At 34.1% G+C, this 24,259-nt stretch overlaps 1 long non-coding RNA gene across 1 annotated transcript; it reads left to right on the top strand.

The window, feature by feature from the left end:
* Positions 1-771: 771 nt before the first annotated feature.
* Positions 772-8,236, top strand: LOC131402466 (uncharacterized). Its single transcript, XR_009218690.1, has 3 exons — positions 772-825; positions 6,625-6,699; positions 8,111-8,236. It is a non-coding gene; the product is annotated as an uncharacterized LOC131402466 (long non-coding RNA).
* The last annotated feature ends 16,023 nt before the right edge of the window (positions 8,237-24,259 follow it).

Raw genomic sequence — 24,259 nt, 5'->3', positions numbered from 1 at the left:
ATGATGCTAATGCTAATAATAATAATCATTACTATTTCTACTCTGATGTCTATGCCTATTCCCAATTTTACTATATATTCAGTTCATACCTATTTTTTAAAATTATTATTGATTTGTAAACATTTTGAATGTATTCTGGATACCATATCTTTGCTAGTTATATACATTGAAAAGCTCTGATTCCTTTGGGTAGACTGTCTTTTATGGAGTTACATGTTAAATGAATCATTAATTTCAATATAATCAGTTTTATTATTATTATGTTTTAGAGTTTTGTTGTGCCTTGTTAAAAGAAACTAGATGAACTTTCTTTTTTCATTTATTGTTTATTTTATGAAATTTCTATTTTTCAATATTTATATTCTTTAATACACTTTTACATTTTTCTATAAAATGTACATTCGATACTAGATATATTCCAAAGTTCTTATAATTTTAGCTTCTTAGTAAATGAATCTTTTAAATTATGTGTTCTTTACTTTTTTCTCCGTAATTTATTGGAACTCCCATTATTTTAAAATATTGATTTTGTTGTCTGGCAATCTTGTTGAATTCTTATATTAATTCTAATTATCATCTACACATTATCCCATGTTTGTTATATAGATGATCATACCATCTACACACAATCATGCTCTTCTTTACAATTCTTTCCAAACTTTACATGTCTTATTAATATTAAAAAAAATTTTATTACTGCTCTGGATAAGACCTCATTACAGTGTTCAAAACAAATGGTCCTAATCAATATCCTTGTCTTTTCTAATTTTACAGAAACGTTTCTAACAAATCACTGTAAAGTATGAGGTTTTCTGAGAGTTTTCGGTAAGTCCTAGACTTTTCTGTTATATCATACTGCCTTGAAAGATTGTATCTTTACATTTCTTTAAAGAAAAGAGACAATCATTTATGGGAGGGAAATCATGATGCTCTTTGGAAATATGGTGAAATATATGGATTTCTCCACAGGAATAAAATGGACTTTTGAACATTAACACAAGCACCTGGTGTACACTTTTAGGGGATCATGAGTCTATTAAATATCCTCTATTGACTCAAAGTTAAGACTCTGATCTAAAAAGAATTTTATTCATCAAAACATTCAACAAACATTTATTGAATATCCATTATATGGCAATGACTGTGAAATATATTGTGTGTACAGAAAAAAGTAAATTGAAACTCATGAACCCTAGATACTCATAGTATAAAACATAAGCTCATGCAGGTGTTAAAATAAAATATGATACAAGACACCTCTGAGGAAAGTATATGAATTCTTATCTCAGTGATTTCTTTCTTTGCTAATGAAAGTGCATGGTGTAATTTCAAATAACATTTTGTCATTAGGTAGAAGTTTCTGATATCTTGAGTAAACACTAGGCTGGGCAAATGAGAATAAATTCATGTAATAATAAATTGTTATATTCTATCTAGCCTCTTTGCTCCCTTTAGTTTTTTTCTTTTCTAAATTTCCCATTTCATCACACTACACTGGTGTGTACACTGGCATGTACTGGTACATGCTTTATTTTGGTTCAGCCAACATGTTGGTACTCAGAGTTCTTTTATCAGTAGTTTTGCAAAAATGTCTGCAGGCCATTTTGCTCAAAAGGAATACAGATCCCTTAGGCTTTCTAGAGGAAGCTTTGTCTGCCGTTGCTTCCAAAAACATCGTAGACAACTTGAAAATAAATAAATGGATAAAATACTTTGGTTGAACTGGTTGTAGTGACGGACAAGGCGCCTTCTCCGGGGAAGTATGGCCACAGGCCTGCTGCACGGAGGATGGATTGGAAGTCTGGGACTTGATCTCCCCTGCGGTGTTTGCTGCCTTTCGGCATGAAGAGCAGATGATTATTTTCGCTGGACCTCTCAGCGGTGTCTGAGGCCCCCTGCACATTTCACTGGTTTATAGACACTTAGAGGAGGCATTCTGCCTGTGGCAGGATTAACCTCACTTATTCCTGGATCTTTAAAAGGAGGATGTCAAACCTGTCAAAGCTTCCTTGGGTGTATTTCTATTCCATCAATCTTTTGAAACGAAATTGCTTACACGTGTTTCTAGGGAGGTCTCAGGAGGGAGTTTTCATTTCAAATGATTAATACATGCAATGTGTGCCTCACTAACAACTAATGCTAAAAATAATACATAGGAACACCCCTTCAAACTAAGTTTGCAGCAAGTTTTGGGGCAAAGTATAGTAATTAAATTCGCACATGTATCCTTGCCTATCAGCTCATATTTAATTTTCGTATGTGTGAGAAGTTAAAAGATTTGGGGAAAGAACAGCAACTGTTACCACAATATAATAAAAATTACTCAGTGCATCTTTTACTGCTGAAACTTAGGGCAACCATCAATTGAGTAATCTTCAGTATATGGTCTTGGATATAATTGTGTTATATGTCAATCAATTTCTTACCCAGAATTGGTAAAATTAACTATCAGAGAATTAAATTAAAATGGAATCCCTTCCAAAATGTAATTCTGAGTTATTTCTCTACTAAATGTTTAATATTCATATAAACTATTGGATCATTAGTTCATGCCCAGTCTTGAACTTGGTCTAAGACTTAAAGCCTTGATCTTTTGTTTCATGAATATTTAATTGGACTGAACTCTTTTCCTGTTACTGTGGAGAGAGAGTGAAACATATTCTTTATTGCTCAAGTTATCCGTCATGCTTGGCATTTTAATTTACTTTCTTAAACTTTTTAACCAAGGACCATTTCAATTCCAATGAGCATACTGTATCACACTTTTTCAGATGACTACATTTTCTCTTTGAAGTTTTTTTTTAATTCTTCTGAAGCTTGAGAATATTTCCCATCTAGTTCTAGCTTACTAAACATTGAGGTCAGACAGAAATCATTCTTCTATGATTTGGAGATTTTGGTTGGTAGGTGACTATACTTCAAGGAACATATTGTACTTCTAAATATATCTGGAAATTATCAAACGTGAGTCATCTTCATTTCTCTAACTGATTAATGGTATATGTGAATTATCATTCAGAATTAAGTGTATTACTATAAATTACTATATCTAGGAGAGTATTTAATACAAATTACCTGTCATAACCACACCACTACCGCCACCAAATATTGTCTATCTTCATTAAGTGGTGAGGTGGAGTGATAAGCATCATGTTGGGGCTGCTGCTTATATAAGAGGGTAGGAGGAGATGAATTTTTGCTGTATACTTCTCTACATTCTATATGTACTACATATATACATTGACATGAATTACAAAGAACCACATTGAAGTTATTGATTTCAAATGAACCGTATGACTAATAAATTTAATTATAATGCTATATGCTAAATATAATGCTTATGACTTCCCAAGCATTTTCTTTTTCTCATTTTATTCCCATAAAATAGATGATGAGTTAATGATGTTCATATATATTTACTAAATAATATAATCGAATGAAAGAACAGGTTTTCTGAAACCCAATCTGGCCATCTTTCAGCTACACTGCTGTTAGATAAATTTCAGTGTTTCACACCTATGTTAAAATTATTGCCTATGTTTGGAACCTCAGTTATTTAAATCAGATATTTCTATACCATCTTGAACACAGACTTTTTTCCAAGTAGTACAGAGGTTCCAAAATTGTGGTCAGCATCCTGAACCCAGCCTAGAGTTGTCTTTTCTTTGTCTCATGCACTGTTTAATATTTAAAAATAAGAAATTAGCATAAAAGTCTGTATTGAAAAGTGAGAATATTGGGCAACAAAGATTCTATGTCTTCTTGTGGAAATGATCGAATAGTGCTAAAGAGCTGAGGCCTCCTTGCTATAAGATATTCTATTTTCAGTAATCCAATCCTTTGTGTCTTCCTAACACTGAGACAGAGTGTCAGCTGCAGAACTAAGAACAAAATGTGATGACATTACCAGAATCCTTACGTGAGGCTCACTTTCCCCCTTTGTGTTATAAGACTGACTACTATAGGTAATTGATTTTTGACTACTGGTTGCATCACTTAATCCTACTTTTGGGTTGTTTATATTGAGTTCTTACTTAAACTTCTCATCACCTGTACATCCCTTAAATGATGGTGCTCCTATCTGAAAAACAGATAGGACTACACTATGAAAGGCCTTCTTCTCATCCTATGGAATCTTTCTAGGAGGCTTCTAATCTCAACTTTACAGTGAAAAGTCATACATTTATATTTCTAGACTGTATTTCTCTTTGTTTTCTTTGATGTTTAGACTTCTAGATCTCATTTATTATTGCACATCTCCATTTGGGTATAGTGTAGATATCTCTTATTAAACTGAATTTTTCATATTGTTACCCAGATTTGGTCTTCCTTCTATATTCCTTAACTCAGAACATGGTAATATCATACTCTCATTACCAAAAAATAGAAACATTGAAGTTTTCTGTCTCTCTTACTCTTTTTCTCAATTCCTAAGACCTAAAAAGCAGCCAGGCTATGTTCATTCAACCTCTCAAATCCACCATTTTGACTGAAAAAACACTTGCCACCTATGTATATACTAGAAACATACAATAAATACGATTAAAGTAAGAAAATTCTCCCAACTTCCAAAAGTTCATAATTAGACCTATGAATAGAAAATTATAATTCAATGTGATGTGAAAAATGGTGGGATTATACAGAGGGTGTCACAAGACTCCGAAGAATGCCATTTAAGCCATACTGAGAGAGACTGATGTGGGAAGTGGTGGTGTTGCTTCTACTGAGTGATGTTTCGATTGCATTAGCCAATGATGAATTTAGGGAATGGGAATTTCATGTAAAGAGAATAAACTGAAGATATAAAAGGGAAAGGTCGATATGGGAAAATTTATAAGCAGCATAGCTTGCTTGAGGATAAAGTATAAGGTAGGAAGCGTGGTAGGTAAGTTGGAGAAACAGATAGAAATTGCATTATGAAAGGTCTTAAATGACATATAAAGAGCTTAGACCTTATCTTCTCAGGAAAGAATTTGAAAAAATTTAGGCAAAGGTGTAATAAAATCAGAGACGCAATTTAGTAAGAATATAATTGAGTATTTTTATTTGGTATAAATGTCTGCATGGAAGGAGCCTGGTTAGGGAGATAATGCAATGGTTACGAGAAGAAATTTTGAGGGAGTGAAATAAAGTGGTTATAATAAGGACATAGAAGATTTGATATAATAAATATTTAGAAATTAAAATCTGGTGATCAAACCAAACATAGAGGGAGAGGGAAAGAGACAAATAAGAATAATTTTTTCAATTTTCTTGCTTTGGTGATTGAGTAGCTGGTAGTATGATTAACAATAGCAACAAGTATGTATTGAACTAAGAAGATGTTCATGTTAACTGAAACAGGCAGGTTGTTGTGTAATGTCTAGAGAATGATTCTACTTTTTATCCAACATAAAAATAAAATTCCCGTAAGTATTTATAATTATTAATATTTTCTTAAAAAATTTGTAAGTGGAAAATCATAAGTAGAAATGTTGATTGGGGTTATTCATATAGGACCAGTTGAATATGATTTGTTTGAGAGCTCTATAGGGGACTGTAGAGCTGTATAGATGTTCCATTCTGCCATAAATACATGAGTTACTTTTCCATTGAACTATATAAACATTTCTTCATTCCTACTAATAAAATCAGCTATAATAATACTTATGATAAAACAGCCAATATGCGTACCATGTGCAGCTACTGTGTTAGACTTTTTTGTATTTTTTGTGAAATTCACAGCAACCATAGAACATTTCACAGGTAGCGAAACTAAGGCTTGGAGAGGCTAAGTGTAAAATGTAAATTTACACTTAGCGATATGCCTACATTTAAAGCCAGTTCAGTCTGAACTCTTAAATACTACTTTATATATGGCGCATATGTGTAACGCGGTTGACTGCGATTAGGAATGCAGTCTTTCTCAAGGAGGCAGATACCTGAGCAATTTCACTTTCCTTCTACCTTATTTGTAGTTGCTCAGGAAAAAACCCACCGATACAATATAAAAATACTACGATTTTTATGGGGAGGGGGTTAGGTGGCTGTTTTAATAAGCAAGGCAACTTACAAGGCTAATCTTGGCCGCAAGACAAGTAGATCTCCACATCCGCCTGCCAAGTTCTTAATTTAAGAGTTTATTTAGAGTCCTTAATGAGATTCAGTCATGAATACCATCCACATGGTCTCAACAACACATTACTCGCCCAAGGCTGTGTCCTTGAAGTGGCTCCTAGTGTGAATGGTGGGCCAAATATGCATTCCAAGGACAGGGGAGTGGATGAGGAGCCTCCAATTGCTCCGGTCTGGTTAGAGTTTCAGCTGGAGATCACGTACTCTTGATGACCTTCTCCAACTCTCCACCCCTGGTGACCATCTCTGACAAATCTTGCAGGCCCCTCCTCTTCTACAATGGCCCTCAGTGGTCAGCAAAGGGTTTCATTAGCATGGAGGTGCCTGGTTTGGTGGCTCTCTGGTGCACTGGAGGCAGATACCACAGCAACAATATAGGCATACAAGAGAAGGGCATAGAAGATATACTCAAGGATTAGGGTAAGACTTTTCCAATCATGAAATTAAAGTGTTTTTATTTTTGTACTTCATTCTTTACTCTTGTCTTCTGATGCCTCCCTGAAATCCCAGAGTTTCACCCTGATTTTCATGGTTGTAACATCAGAAAATATCACTTCTGGGGGAAAAAAGTGCCTGATACATTAGGTAAGCATAATGTCTCACAACTATGAATTGAGATACCTAGTAGATGTTTATGAGTTGAATTTATATTAAGAACTGATGTAATATCAGAGACTAGGAAAGAAAATGCTTAAAATGTGATTTTATCATCAAAGATGATTTTCTATCTATAAGTCACAGTACAGAATCTATCTAAAGAGCATGCTAACTTCTTGCTGAAGTGATAAAGTTGTCCTTTTAAAATTTGACATAAAAATTTTAAAATTATGAATATTATTAAAATATGAATATTATTAAAACTATGTTATATAATCTTATTACTCTTCTCAAGAAAACTCTATCCTGAGCCTTCTATGTGCTATTATGTAGACTATATGACAAAGACTCTCTGTGGACTAGATCTAATGAATGATCACTTATAATCATTAACACATATGTACAAAAGCATGGCATACGGGTGACGCCAGCCTGGACTCCATTCTACACAAAGGCAACAAAAATACATTTAAATCATTCACATGAAGATTCAAATTGCTAACATATCACTTCAAATTTGAAGTTAATAAAGAATGTCGGGGGCTGGCGCAGTGGTGCAAGCAGTTAAGTGGGCACGCTCCGCTTAGGCGGCCCGAGGTTCACGGCCCGGATCCTGGGCACACACCGACGCACTGCTTGTCACACCATGCTGTGGCAGCGTCCCATATAAAGTAGAGGAAGATGGGCATGGATCTCATGTCAGGGCCAATCTTCCTCTGCAAAAAAAAAAAAAAAAAAAAAAGAGGAGGATGGGCATCGGATGTTAGCTCGGGGCTGATCTTCCTCACAAAAAAAAAAGAATGTCATAGAAGAAGATAATGACAAGTACAATGTTATAGCCATGCCTATTTGGTCTTTTGCCTTGCATAAAATAAGCTCAAAGTGGTAAATGTATTTTCAATTGTATGATGTAATTTTAGCACGAACAGAATATTCTGTATAATATGAAAGCTGCAAAGTCTAGTGTTTAAGCCTTAGGAAAATCGAGAGTTCAAAAATGTCTTCAATGAAAATGGAATGATCAGCTATGACTATTAAATACATCACTGATTTTACTGATTGACTATTTTTGCTGGCATAGGGAAATCTGACTGAGAATGGTAAGAATCTTAATTTTACTGCCTTATTAATGTTGAATATTTTGTCAGACGAATTTGAAGTTAGTGATTAAGTTCACATGACATTGCCAAAGAAGAGGTTTTGTTTGTGGACAGATTAATGCAAACAGGGCCAGTGGTCCACTCACCCTTCACTCAACAATGGAGATTGAGTGGGACGTTTAACCTGTTCCAACTGAGTTCACCCCTTCGTGTTGTCCAAAACTGTATGGTTTCCCCTTATGGCTGAGGCTGTTATATAAAAAAAGAAACTATTTATTGTTATTATTATTTTGTTTCAGCTCAACCTCTAAGAGATGACTTTCCTAGACTCCAGCGGAATGAGAATGAACCTCAAGAATCTGAGTACTTTAACTGCAAATTACAAATCACGTAATAATTATGACAACAAAAGAGAAATAACACATTCCAAGAGTCATGCTTTTTAGATAATAATCAATTTTAATATTAAAAAAATCCTTTGAGGGGGGCTGGCCTGGTGGCATAGTGGTTAAGTTCACGCACTCTGCTCCAGTGGCCCAGGGTTAGCAGATTTGGATCCTGGGTGTGGACCTACACACCACTCATCAAGCCACGATGTGGCAGCATCCCAAATACAAAATAGAGGAAGATTGGCACGGCTGTTAGCTCAGGGCCGATCTTCCTCAACAACAACAACAAAAAACTCTTTTTATTGTAATGATTGATTACTTTGAGTTGTTTTTTGACTTTGTGTTCAATTTTTTAATTGTTACCTCTTTTAATAAATAACTTGTGTTTGTTTCGGTATTTATCTCATTTACTTATGCTGTGCAAATACTTACACAGTTTTGTTTTCCAAAGGGGTTAGTAAGACCTCAGTGTTTGATATCCTTCTTGGATTTATTGCATATATTTTAACTCTATGTTATGTTCCAGAACTCATCTTCTGACTGCTCAAATACCACCATTAACTGCTCATTGAAAGTTGGCTCTAAGATCACTTGTTCTAATATTACTTATGACTAAACAGAAAAAAATGCTGAAAGAGACTTCAAACAATTCTTGTCTGTCCTCCACTTTTGATGATTAACTGTGCCCAAAACAACACACAGAGGTCATTAGCAAACTGGGCCTGAAAAATGGTAATAGATATATATTTTTCTACTTGTCCATATTAATTAATGTAGACATTTCCTCCAAGTAATATTCCTTTAAAGAATCTTTTTGTGACTCAAAAGTAGCTTTACATAATATTATTAAATTGCTGATTATCTATTTGGTAACAGGCAATCTACGTTCACAATTTCTTAACAACAGTACTTCTCTGAATTTAAAATTCTCCATATAGTTGTAAATGACTAGCTTGTATCAAACCAACTTTCACCAAGAATAACTATAAAAATCACATTTAAGAAAAGAAAAAGAAAACACCTTACTTATTGGAGGCATTGGAGAGTATCTAGGGCATCCAGCAATTGTTAGGACAATATCCTAATAAAAGGAATACACAGTATGAGCCCAACTTTCCACAAAATTTCCCCTTGAGGTATTTTCCATCGCTAAGTGGCTGAAGGCAGAGAGACTAAGCAGAAAGCAAAAACTCAGGACTCTTGACAGTCTTACAGGGCTAAAGAGACAAGATAATAGGAAGCACAGGTATAACCAACCAGTCAGAATTGGAGGGACCAAGATCCTCAAGAAATAGGAAACACAGAGAAGTGTGTCTGATTTTCTAAGTTGATATTCACTGTAAGGCGTTTGTCCGTTTCTAAGCTGTTGTGGACTGAGAGACCAAGACGACAAGAAGACAGCTGACGCTCAGAAGGTAAAAACTGAAGCAGATGTTTTGTCAGGTTCAATGTGCTGGGAAAAAAAAATTGGGAATTTAGGGTCTGTCAAGAAGAAAGGGGCCCGGTAATTGCTCTAGTATTTCATTTGAGACCTTTGAAAAGTTATGCTCTATGAAAAAAAAGAACAAGTCAGAACTAGACCATACCTCAAAGAGACTAAAACTCACCTTCCTATCATCTTAAAACCCTGATTGGATCAAAATGATTTGTTTATGCTCTGACTGTCATTTAGGGGAAAAAAAAGTAAAATCTCTCTGAAAGAAGATAAAATTATCAGAGAAGAGTTTTTGTAATTTTTTATTCAAAATGACTGGAATCCAATAAAAAAATTTCAAGGCATATTAGGGTCAAGGAAGAAACGACCACAAACCAAAGAATAAAGAAATAATAGATACAGACCCACAGCCAAGTATTTCACCAGCCTACTCAGTCTAAAATATCTCTGATTATTATGTTCATGAAAACATTTGATATGATAGAAAATTTTGTCAGAGAAGTGAAATCTTTAAAAATAATTGAATGGAAAATACAGTAATTGACATTAAGAACTCAATATATAAGTTTAAATATAGATTAGACACAACGAAAGAAAGGATAAGTGAACTTGAAGAAAAGAAAGTAGAAAATATCTTTACTGAGACATGGAGAGAAATAAAAGGAAGGAAAATACAGAAATGATTGTAAGAGGTCATGGTGAAAAGCATTAATATACACTTAATTTGAATCCCAGAAGAAGAGAGGCAGAGTAGACAAAAGCAATATTTAAAATGGTTCTAGTTGACAGTCTTCCGAAACTGACGAGAGATATAGAATCTACAGGATCAAGAAGATCTAGGAACCAAAAATAGCTAGGTATATCCTAATGAAACTGCTAAATAACAAAGATAAATTATACTAAAGACAGTCAAAGACAAAAAAGATTCATTATCATCAAATGGTTAACATTGGAACTGAGAACCAACCTTCGAGAATAGTAAGTTTGCAAGTCAGAAAACAATAGTATGACAACTTTATTGTGCTCACAGGAGACAACTGCCAACATAGAATTCTGTAACCAGTAGAATATTCTTTAAAAACGAAGGGGAAATAAAAATATTTCAGGCAAACAAAAATAAGATTTCATAGCCAGCAGATGTGCACTATGTGAAATACTAAAGGAGTTTTACAGAGTTTTTCAGAGATAAGGAAAGTAATCCCAGATAAAAATATAAGAATTGAAGAAGAAATGAAGAACAATGAAAAAGATAAACAGATGGGTAAATGTAAATGAATATTGATGGTAAAAACCATAATAATATCATCTGTCAATTTAAAATATATGTAGAATTAAAAACACAATAATAATGACAATAATAATGTGAAAGACAGGAGGGGGGTAAAATAAAATGCTGAAGACCCTTGTGTATTCTATTTCATTTATTTATGCTCTGATTGTTATCATCTTCTTCCTTTTCCGTATGTGAGTTCAATTAGCTTTTTTTTTTCTAATGTGTTGAGGTGAGCTCTGTGGTCATTGATTTGAGACCTTTCTTCTTTCTAATAAAAGCATTTGGTGCTATAAATTTCCCTTTAAATTTGTTTTGGGTGTATCCCAGAGATTTGTATATATTGTGTTTTCATTTTCATGTAGTGCAAAATACATTCTAATTTCTGCTTTGATTTCTTTTTTTACCCATTAGTTATTTAAAAGTCTCCTATTTTGTTTCTAACTTTTTTTGGAAACTGTGGGATTTATCAAAGTTAAGCATTTGGACATCCTAGTTTCTGAATAAGAATGCTGTAGACTTGTTTGGCTTAGATGTATGCATTCAACGCATGATACATGATAGATAGATAGATAGATAGATAGGGAGTTGATTCTCATTATTTGCAATAGTTATGGTCTATAAAGTTGCCTCAAACAATGAATTAGTGAATACTGAATCATTGCTCCAAGGGGAAATACAGGGTTAAGATTTTGTGAGCCTTTGGTCACAACCTTTTTGTCAAACAATCAATGCAAACATGGTTTTATGTGTGTTTCTGTTTAAAGTCACCTTACTTAATATATATTTTTGATTCATTAACATTAAACTCACAGCCAACAATACTATAAGTCCCTTACAAAGCTTATCTAACATTCACATCTTTTCCATAAGACACATCACAGCTTTCTTGGGCTTAGAAACACTAGACAGAACTACCATACTATGTTTGGGAGCATTTTAAATAGTGAAATAACCAACAAAAAGCACAAAAATGTGAAAAACATACTAAACAGACTTTGAAAAGGACACTTGTTTACAGCCTGAGAGCTGAAATAAGAAGGGAGGTCATAGTCTTATTGCACCTTAGCATGTCCACGGTGACTGGGAAAGTGCTGCAGGTATTAATTGGGGATTATGAATAAATTTTAGCGAGTAGGCAAATTTGCAAATACTGAATCTGAATAATAAGGATCAGCTGTATATACCTTGGCAGTGTCATTAAATTGAGCCTTGAGAAACACGTATGGTTCAAACTTGGAGGCGGAGAATATAGGTCCCCTGTGAATTCTGAACAGTCTATTCCATCATCAGATACATTGACTGGGCTCTTCCAGGATAGCAGGCACTTTTTCTTGGATGATTTTCTTTGGTTTAGGTTCCAGAATTCTGTATATCTTTGGGGAACTCACCCAGCTAGCTCCTTTCTAGATGTTCTGGCCAACCTCTAACAATTTTTTACTCCTAAAAACAAAAAATGCATTCCTCTCTTATTCTTTCATAATATGCTTTCATGTCCATTACTCATAAATCATAGCAAAATAGAAATGATTTTTCTTTTCCAGGAGGAAAAGGACGACTTAATCCTCCAACTCTCAGAGGAACTGAGTGACAATACTTCTATTTTCAATGCAAAGAAAAAAAAAATGAAAAAAAACCACAGCTGAGTTTCTGTATTTAAACAGGATGAATATTCATATCTTGGAACACAGTTTCCTTAAGTGAAAATTCTGAAAGCATATCTGAGAACAATGCGTATATACATAAAACATATAACATTTTCAATTAAGATTTTTGAGTAAGTGGGATATAACTTATATCCCACTTATATCAGATAATAAAATGGCAAAATCCATGAAAATCTGCCTGAATGACTGTACTATACTGGTAATATCATATACAAAAGTTTAGATTCATATCTGGAAAAATAGTTTGTTTCAAGAGCCTTAAACATGGATTTCGTGTTACAAAATCTTTAATTTGAATTTGCATTGATTTTTTTTTTTTATAATTCCAAATATTACTTCCATTATTTTACTGATGAGGATTGTTTTTGGAAATATCATTTGATCATTTGTAAATCATTTGTATTCCCATATAGTTGCCCAAAATGATTTGACTGGCAAAACATCCTTCAAGTCACATGGTTAGATAACCAAAATTTTCCAGTTTTCTTAAAAGAAAATAGGAACTAATTAGATTAAAATACCAATAAATAGTATATCTCCTGTTGTATAGGTTTAAATGAAAAAGCTGAGTACAGTTTAAGAAAAATGTTAATGATATGAATAATTACTTTTCCTTGGATCTTATACTGTTTATTTTTTTTAATTATTCAACCTTAGGAGGACTCTAGTTTACTTTCAGATTTGACCTATGGAAGTATTACAATGTGCAGGACTAGCTCAACATATATTCTTTCCCTTTTAAATTGAGTGACATTAAATTCATAAGGTATAGACAAATTCCAGGCTTAGCAGACATTGATTGATCTGTCAATACTTATTTTTCTTTTTTGGAGCATCCAACAAAATTAAGTCAGTAAAGCTTGCTGACAGGATGCTATAATGCATATTGAAGAGGAGGAGCCGTATCCTCTTAAAGCAGGTTTTAGCATGGGCATTAGCAGATTATAAAGTATAAACTGCACATCCCTGCATATCATATATTATTCTTCAAGATATCTTTGAGAATTTATAACTATAATTTTTTTGATCTCTTGACGTGCAAAAATACTATCTGTGTTCCCAATTGTTTTCTCCATATATCCAATGTTTTGTTAATAAAGAAAATGCGTGAATATAAAAGGAAATCAAGCATTTCACCAAGAAGTAAAATCCTGCATTTTACATTTAAGAAATATACATTGTCCTTTATTATTTAGTATATCATAAGGAAGAATCATTTTACTCTCACAGTTTACAAATAACACTCATAAGAGAGTGACTGATAAATCAGAAACATTCCCGGCAATGACTGTTGCAATTCTTCAGCAAACAACAGACAGGCATATAGATTTGTCAAATGAAATGCTAAACCACCGTTTTCAACTGTGAGGTAGTGCTCTTAGAAAGCCATTGTGACCAAGTGGCTTTTTTTATTTGTTTTTAAATGAGTTTTAGGCCATTTAATTAGTTTAATTCTCCCTCTCTAATGTATGAGAGAAAGCTCTCTTAGATTTGCTTTTATAACTTTTATATTTTACATATTGTAAAATAAATCCACATTTACTGCAGAACACTTTTGAAAATATGAATAAGAAAATGAAGCAAACTAAAGTCTTCTAAAACGCCACTACCCGAAAATAAATAATCCTTCTTAAAATTAGGAGTATACAATTCCATTTTATATATATATACACACACATAAAAAATATATATATACACACACACACGCAGAGAAAGAGGCAGACAGAGAGAGACAGAGAGAAACAGGGAGAGAAGGACACATTTATTACCCACAGTTTTCTTTTTTGTAACTACATCGAGGGACTATGTTATAGTTTATTAATAAAATCCCACAATTTTATAAATTTGTAAAATTTATTTAAAAATTTATAAGATTTAGAAAATCCCAACAATTTATTGTTGAATAGCTGTTTTCAATATTTTGCTATTGTCAATAGTGCACCAATGTAAATTCCCGTGGCTAACACTTTGGTTACTACAGTCTGTGATTACTTCTCTAGGATTAATTTCTGGTAGTAAAGTGTAGATCATAAAGCAAAACATCTTTTAACCTTTTTTGATATGTTGATACATATTGTCAAATACATCAACTGATACATATTTCCAAGTTGCTGTCACAGCAAATTGCACTGTCACCAGCAGTAAATGAGACTTTCCTTTTCCACAAAACTTCTAGATGTTTGATATTAGCATTAAAATATTTTCAAAAATATTTTAATTAGCTTTGATTTAAGCGAACAAGAGGTTAAACATTTGTTTATTATATTAAATTTTTTTAAATGGTCTAATAATATTCTTATACATCATTATACATTTTCTACTGGAGTTTTCATCTATTTCCTATAGATTTGTACTCTTATTAAAAAGATATTGGCTTTTTATCCATTATGTTTCTGCAATTTTTCCTAGTCAAAAATTCGCCTTTCATATTATGTAAACTATTTTATAATCTAGGAAAAAATACATACATATACACACCCAATAATCATTTCTCTCTCTCACATTTTTTTTTTTTTTTTGGTGAGGAAGATCAGCCCAGAGCTAACATCCATGCCTATCTTCCTTTACTTTATATGGGACGCTGTGACAGCGTGGCTTGACAGGCGCTGTGTTGGTCCAGGCCGGGGATCCGAACCTGCGAACCCCAGGTTGCCAAAATGGAGCATGCGCACTTAATTGCTCCACCACGAGGCGAGCCCCTATATTCGAATTTTTAAATTTAGCTTCATAGGTTTATATACCAGGCTGCATATTCCTTTTCATATCCTCTTTCTTGGCACTGTACTTTCTTTTATATTTAACCACTTAAATACTAAGGAGAAGATAAAAACATTATTTGTGCTCCTATGTTCGTTGTAGCATTATTCACAATAGACAAAACATGGAAGCAACGTTAATGTTTATTGAAGGAAATTCTGCCATTTGCAGCAACATGGACGAACCTGGAGGTCATTATATTAAGTGAAATAAACCAGTCCAGAAGGACAAATACGCATGATACCACTTACAGGAGAAATCTGAAATAGCCGAACTCATAGAACCAGCGAGTAGAAGGGTGGTTACCAGGGAATGGGGGGAAGAGGATATGGGAAGATATTAATAGGAGAGCACAAAGTTTCAAGTATACAAGATGAATAAGACCTAGAGATCTAGTGTACAGGATAGTATCTATAGTTAATAATATATGGTATACTTAAAAACTTGCTGAAGGGGTAGATCTAATGTCAAGTGTTCTTATCACAAAAAATAATAGTAATGAATTATTAAAGAGGGCAGTAGGGAACTTTTGGAGCTGATGGATATGTTTACCACATAGATTGTGGCGATGATTTCACAGGTGTATACTTACCTGCAAACTCATCGATTCGTATGTATTAAATATATATAGCTTTTTGTATGTCAATCACGTTTCAATAAAGTGGTTGTAAGAAAGAGAGTTTTTCAACCTCATTTTATTACTGGATAAGGTCACTGCTGTGTCAGATAATTAAGATTAGTAGAGAACAAGTCTAAAAAGTTAGACTAATTGGCTCTGTGTTTCCACTACGTCTCATATCACAGACACATTATTTACTTTAAAAAATTCAAGTCAGTCCTACAATTTTCCCCACCTCGTGAGTATCCCTCCGCGTCTCTCTCTGACTTTCTTTGCTCTCAGGAGATGTTTCTCGCTTGAGGGCTCCAAAGACACGCCCTGATAAGCTGTGTTGCCCTGGTGTCTTCTTGGCACTTCTGACCCTGATTGACCCTGTCTAGCTCAGGGAAGTGGCAGTACACTGCTTTAGTCTCACTCTTCTCATTGCTTCCTTTGTGAAAAAAGAAAAAACAGATTATGGCCCTCTTGATAAAAGCTGAGCTAGTGTCTGTGTGGGCAAAATACAAACACTAGAGGGAAATGTCTCTTCACACATTTTCAGGTTTTTCTTCTTCCTCCAGTGTCATGTGCTTAAATGCATCAATTTTTCTCTCCAGCACGTAGCAGCATCCTGCTCTTTGCGTTCATTGCATCCTCATAGATATTTATATATGAATTTCCAGGAAATTTTATTTGGGGCATGAAGAAAGGAATCTGATAAAAAATGGGCTGCTGCTTCATAACATTAATAAACTCAAATGAGTGCAAATTGCATGCTAAATAACACACATTTTAGTTATTTTATCTACTTTTGAAATTGTTAGTTCCCTGATCTGACAGTTCTTATTGAACAACTTTGCTTATTGCAAAATACACTAGGAGAATTGTGTGGTTTAAAAATGACTCATCTTTTAAATACTTGATTTACATGTCTTCACAATTCTTTTTATTGATCAATTGCCAAATTTAAGAGAAGTTTCAAAGTGAAATAAGCTTAGGGAGTCTGAGTTGGTCAAGGGAGAGGCACAACAGACAGCCAGCATCACGGGAGTTGCAGGAATATTCGGTCTGTCTTCCTGTCTTTCCTGGTTCTTCCTTTTCCCCATCTGGGACATTCTCTCACCATCCTTCTAATCCTGACCCCCGAATCCACCTTGCTCCGGGTCTCAGCGCACTCCAGGCGGCAGGATTCTATGGATTCTGCTGTTCAGCTGATGCTCATCTTTGTTTTCTTTGCCTTGGGGTGACTCGATTGCCCTTTCAGACTCGAGCTCATTGGCGACTAAGTGCTCTCCTGAAATTCAAGTCCTGATTAACCAGCTTCCTAATGCCTGAGTGGCCGCTCGTGGCTACCTGGCAACGACAGTGTCAGGGTTTCTGGTTTGGCGTCCTCATCCTCATAGACTGAGTTATGTCACTTTCACTGTGTGATATTCCAAAGATTCCAAAGCTTCACTTACACACGCACATACACACACACACACACACACATGCACAATGACTCCTATTTAACTCAAACTCTTATTCGGTACTTTCCCTTCACTGATATCTGTGAATTAATATCTGTTTCTTTATTTGTCTTAAAGGATAGAGCCAAACTCTCTCTTTCAGAATTATTCTGTTTGTAACTTAAATTCCTTTGATATTCTTTAATTAAGTTAATTTGAAAAGTGTGAGAAATGGAAGAAATGTAAACTCATCCCATTCATATGTAAATTAAATTTCAGGAAAAAATTATCACTATACCTAAGACCTGGCAATAATAATTGAAAAGAGAATCACCCTTAGTTTGCCTGAAAAAAGAGGGGAAAAAAATCACCGCAAGCCTCAGGTTATTCCTGTCATCTAAATTAAAGACTGTATGATGTTTTAAAACCTGAAAATATTAATAATATTCAATTCTTATCAAAATAAACGTAGAATAGTCCTTAATTCAATTGACATTTTTCTTCTAGAACTTGGTTCTTCAATGATTTGGGACCCTTCCATCTGCATATTCAATTCATTTCTAAGATGTCTTTGTTTTATCAAAAAGAGTATATAATTAATTGTATTGACTTAATAGCATATCTCATTAGTTATACATTTTGACTTTTCCTCTCTTAAAGGCAATATTAGCTACATTTTGACTACATATTTCTTCTCTTTTAATGTGTATAATGCAAAGGCTTTTTACTAATAAATAATTAACATTATGGAATCCTAGCTTATAATAATTGTCTTCATCTACAATGTGAGCTACTGTGCATTCTTCAACAGGGCACATGGGGCAAGGGGGGACATGTCAGTAGTTGCTCCATTGCCAAAAATGTTCTTAACATACAATGGGTGAATCATTCTCTCTCCCTGTCTCTCACGATATCTTACCCTGATTTACTTTGTTTTTGGCTTTTTTTTACATAGTACTTAAAACCCTTTATCCTAGTATGTGCTTTATTTATTTGTATTTATTTCTATTTACTACTTTTCCGGCTATAATTTTCTGGGAGCCAAGGCAAAATTAAGGAAATTGTTTAAACAGTTTAAGTCACCGTTTAACCCAAATTATATTAATTTTATCATCAATAAAATTATAGAAATATCAACAATTTTATAACATCAGAACAGCTAAGAATGAGAGAATAGATGGGAGAGTAAACTTTGAGTAAATTGATACAAAAGGCCACTCAACATCAGCAAAACAAATTAGACTAGGAAAATTTAATAGATGAATCAATTTAGAAAAATATTAACGGAAGGCAGATAGACAGAGATTAGCTTGTATTATAAAATATGTATTTTAGAAAAAAAGATTATGATGAGCACAATGTATTAGACATATCCCACTTGACTGCCCCACAATATTCATGATGATCTCAAATGATCTCTCTCTCTCTTTTTTCCCCCTGCATAGCAAATGTTTGCAACCCAGAGGAAACCATTCTTTTGCTGAGGCCCATTATAGAGATGAACAGATGAGTGTCTGATTCCAATATAAGAATTATATTCAAGGAAGTTTTATTTATTTCCTGGTGTTCAGAGTTGCAGCAAATGAGCATGCCTGGGTCTGAGTGCTCAAAAACAGTAAAAATCTTGATAGAATTCTGTATCACAGAATATTAACAATGTAGAAAACTACATTATTTATGGTGGAAGTTTAAGGTACTGATATGTGTCTTATTTGTTAGACATCAACATTCTGTTTGCTGTCTCTAAATAATTTGGAAATCTTAAAAATAGTCAACACAAAGACTGTATCCAAGGAACTTGTTTATCTAGTGTTCACAGTTGGATGTCAGGAATAATTCTGGACATACCTGCTTCAAGTGGACAGAAACAAGCAAATATCTGATAGAAATATGTAACCTACTACTTTGTCAAGTAGGTAAATCTTTCTGTTTATCTATATATGTATAGACCTACCTATGTATACAATTATATACTGTTTATCATAAAATAAGTATATACATATGATATTATATATAATCTTTTCTTGTATATAGTCATATTGTTTAAGGAGGAAGATATATATTTTTTAATATTTTTTGCTTCATCCAAATAACTTGGAAATATATTAATGTATAATTAAAAATCAATATAAATACCTACTATTAAAATGCTACGATTATGATTACTACTTAATTTACTATTAAAATTATGATTTGAATTAAAAGTTTGCTTCATTATAATGGAGACACATGCATATCATATTTCATACTTTGCTTTTGTTGCTGAGAAGTTCAGAGTTAGACTTGATGTTTAATCATTACTCTTAGAGGTTGATCTATTCGCTTGTTCTGCATCATTGATTCTAAACAGTCAGGGAAAGAGAAGCCTCCCATAGGAAGGTGTATTAGAGTCTCTGAGTTCATAAAATTTTTCATCATATTATTCCATCGGGTTATAAAAATGTTGAGAAAACTACACATTTTATTTTATTATCTGCAAATTTAATAGCCTTACTATGTACATGGGTTTTATTGACTTATCTCAAATTCTTTTCAGAAGAACATTTTATATTATATACTCTTTACTCCAATAAGTATACATTTTCCCCTTGAAAAGCTCTATGTAATTGAAAAATAACATAATTTAAAAAATAGAGCATGGTTAGCCTCAACAAATATTTATCGAACGCTATAACATATGATATGCTGTAGATAGAAACATGAATGACCTGATTTTTTTCTCCTGGTAAATCTTGGTGGGGAGATGACTATTTGAAGGGGTCATTTCAGTATAGTGTTGTACGTGAAAAATAGTGTCTGCAGAGATGTTAAAGCTGATGGATTCGGGAGCTAAACTAACGGAATTTGGATTCTCAGCTTTGCAACTGAGTAGCTGTGTGGTCTTTGCCAAGTTGATTAACTTTTCTGTGTTTTTATTTCATTATACACAAAGGGATAATAATATTAACTACTCATATGGTTATTGTCTGGATTACATAATTAATGTATGTGCCATGCTTAGCCCAGAGCTAGAATTAAATTGTTAACCAAATATAATTTATCATTGTGACTAGTGGAGCCTAGATTGGTGAGGAAGGTTAGGGATGACTTCCTGGAAAGTTCTCTTGCAGAGATTCTGGCTCTTGAAGGCTGAATAAAAACTCTCTAAAGGATGAAAGGGGTTGTAGAGAAGCCCAGGAATAAAGAAGGGTGAGCAGTTGACAAAGACAGATGGATGTGACGTCATAATCTTGAAATGCCATCGGTTTGATATGACTGAATCGTAAAGTGCAAGTGGGGAGTGGTAGAAGAGCGCTAAAGAGAGAAGCAGGAACTTGATCATGAAAAGAATCATACGTCCCTCAAAGGAGATTTGACTTTACCTTGCAAGCAATGGATATAAATTAAAAGTATTTTTAAAAAATGAGTGAATTGGTGAGATTGGATTTTGCATAGGTCTTTCTGATGCAATAGGTTGAGAGATATAAGAAGGGAGGCAGAAAACAGCTTATGAGGTTCTTGAACATAGCCTTGGATAATATAGATTACATTGTTCTACAGTCATAAGGATTAATTTACAGGACCACTGTTTTTGAAATAATCTACTTATTTTCCATTTTAAATTTCAGTGAAAACAAAACACACTAACCACAGGGGAACTAATTCTCATGGGAATAACATAAATGGGAGAGAAAAGTCAACCTTGTTGCTAATAATATTTCCCAGAAAAAAAGTTGACTGCATATTGTATAACCATTACAATGATTTCTATATGTTTCTTGTAGAAAGTTTGTAAACATCTTACGTGATTATTATACATAAAGAGGCAAAATTAGTAACATAATTTCTTCCCTTTTCTACCTTATAATAAGAGTAGTAGTAATAGTAGCGGCAGTTGTAGTCGTCTTATAACTTATTGAATTAAAATAATAAAAAGCATTTAGGTTCATGCTTGTTCATTTGAGTAAGCTCCTGCATCAAGAATTATTTTCCTTTCTACTGTTTACATCATCCTTTGCATATTGATTGCTATAATATTATTAATGTTTGAATTTTTCAATATAAGCCCACTGTTGTTTAATAGGAAATACCGGTGTTCTTTCTCTCACGCATAATCTATGATCCTTATTAAAGTCACTATGCGTATGTACATTGGGGAATCTAGAATGAGACACGCAAGAAGTGCCGGCACTTCTGCAGAGCGTGCACTAAGTTCCCCACACTGTGGTGTGATCCACACGACTCCTTGCTGAGGCAGAAAGAGGGTGCTCTCTGTTTTGCATTTCAGGGAATTGTGACTCAGGCTGTGTATTGACTTGCCCAAGCAACAGCCTGAAATTTATATCCAGGCTTTTTGACTTTCTATCCAATGTTTATTTTCTTTTGTAGTATTTCTCTATGTCCTGAAAATAGTAGAAAAAACAATTTGAACTGTAGCCCAAATTCGTACATAGCTTAATTTTAACCCCGTTGCTGCGAATGATAAAATGGTATTTTGGGCATTTAAGAATTTACTCTGAGCCAAGAGAGTTAGTGAACCTGTGCCCTGAGTCAGAGAAAAGCAGGTATGAACAGTTACCAAAAAAGCAAAACCCCAGGTATGACCTATGCTTGATTTCTTAGGCACATTATCTAATCTCTCCAATTCTCCCTGAAAACAATTTATCTAGTGAGTTATAATAACAGCTCTGGTACTTAGGCTGAGCGTGGAATCAGATGTTCTGACTTCATTGAATCAAAGTGCAATATGTCTTTCAGTTCTCTTGATTTAGCAGGACAAAATAGATCATAGAATAAAAATAAGGTAAAAATATAATGACAGAACTCAGCTTTTGCCAAATCATGGTGTTTACACTTTGGAGACACCTTCTTCTAGAAATCAGAGGGATCTTAATTTAATTTCTATAATTTAGTAATCTGTTTTATTAGATCCAATGGTAGGTAATTATAGTGCTTTTTCTTAGTGTGACCACATTTACCTACTTCTAGAAATATCTAAGCTAAATGGATAGATGAATTTCTCTCTTTTAAGGGTCCTAAGCTGTGTTGAAACAGGGCTAAGAATTGCAAATAGTAAGGTTATCTTCAGAAAAATTTTCTATCTCCTTAAACTCTTTCTAAAATATGAAAACATGTTCTTCATTTATGGAAAAATATTTTGCATTACTGCTTTCTTAAATATCCCCTCATGTCCAAGTCAGTGACTTGTTACTCAAGAGCATCTCCCGTACCCCTGCATTAGATGTTTCACCTCCAGGAAAGATGTTTAAATCTCAGGTCTCAAGCCATTCCACTCCCAGAGTGATGATGACTTGCCGCTTGCTCCCGTCAGTCTCAAATAACTCTGAGGTCCTTCTGCTCTTAGACAGCACTGGAGAGGGGTTATGGGTTGAATTGTGTCCCCCTAAAGTTCATATGTTGAAGTCCTAACTCCCAGTACTTCAGAATGTGACCTTATTTGGGAATAAGTTTGTTGCAGATGTGATTAATGAAGATGAGGTCATTTGGCTAGGCTCTAATCCCATATGACTGGTGTTCTTATACAAGGGGAGAGTTTGGACACAGAGACAAACAAGCACACAGGGAGAATTCCATGTGAAGATTGGAGTTATGTTGCCACAGCCAAAGAACTACCAGAAGCTAGGAGACAGGCCTGGAATAGATCCTTCCCCAGAGCCTTCAGAGGGAGCATGACCCTGCCGACACCTTGATCTCAGACTTCCAGTTTTCAGAAGTGTTAGAAAATAAATTTCTGTTGTTTGTCACTCAGTCTGTGGTTCTCCGTCATGGCAGCCTTAACAAACTAATACGAGAGGGAAGCACACAGCTCTGCTGAGCACTCTCTTGGTAGTTAAAGTGGCCTATTTCTCAGGACAACATTCTCACGAGGACTATCCCTTTTAAGAAATTGTTCTTTGTCACTGAAATGGCACTAGAAGTATAACCTTTCTAGTGTATATAATTTAATTCCCATTTTTTTCTTTGTGCCTCTGAGACAGTATTCAACTCCATTAAGATTCCTTTTAATGTTAAATTCACAAGTTTAATTAATACTTTTGTTTATTATAATTATAAAACATTTAAATAAGGAAATATATACTATCCAGTCAAAAGGAATGGTGTGAAGAATGGATGAAACAATGCATCATCACTCTGACAGATCCTATGGTGGCAAAGTGTCTTATAAGCATCCATAGGTGGCCAACTCTGCTCAACTATTCTAGGAGGAGAGACCCAACGACAGTATTAAATCTACTGAAAGTCCTACAGTTGTGTGTGTAGGGCTTTCAGTAGATTTGTCCTGCTGTATTGATATTTTATAAACCTCTCTTCCACATTTCATTTGGTGACATTAGAGTTGTGCATCACCAAAGTTATGAGACACATGGAAAATATAATCGAGTGTCGTTAAGGTAACTGTAAAGAATTGTGAATATGAAAAATGAAGAGAAAGAAAAAATAAGAAGTTCAGTAAAGACTTCAGTTATTTGCAATTTTAGCTGTATTTACATATTCATATAGTGAAATAAAGTATTGAATTATAGAATTTTAACTCTTAACTTGTGAAAGTTAGCATCCTATCTGAAAAGTATGGGCTTTGACTCCTCAGTTTGCAAAGTGAATATGGAAAATGGCTCAGTGCATGCCTCTTTGGTGGGGGAGGAATCACTCTGGATGTGCAGCCCCTCCGGCCCAGACCTGAGCACTTCTTTTGGCTGATCAGTGACCCCATAGCTTATTGAGATGGCAACCAACACACCTGAGATGATCAAAATATTTCCTTATTAGATAAGTATCTTTCCAGTATGCAAACGGTTAAAGCTGAAAATAAAATGACAAAATAAACCAAACCTAAAGAATTCTTACTTTGGCGCTAGGGTTAAGAATAGTATATGTAATTGGCA

This window comes from Diceros bicornis, unplaced genomic scaffold, assembly GCF_020826845.1.
Source record: "Diceros bicornis minor isolate mBicDic1 unplaced genomic scaffold, mDicBic1.mat.cur scaffold_108_ctg1, whole genome shotgun sequence".
Classification (NCBI taxonomy): Eukaryota; Metazoa; Chordata; class Mammalia; order Perissodactyla; family Rhinocerotidae; genus Diceros; species Diceros bicornis.
This window is presented reverse-complemented; position numbering and strand designations above follow the sequence as displayed.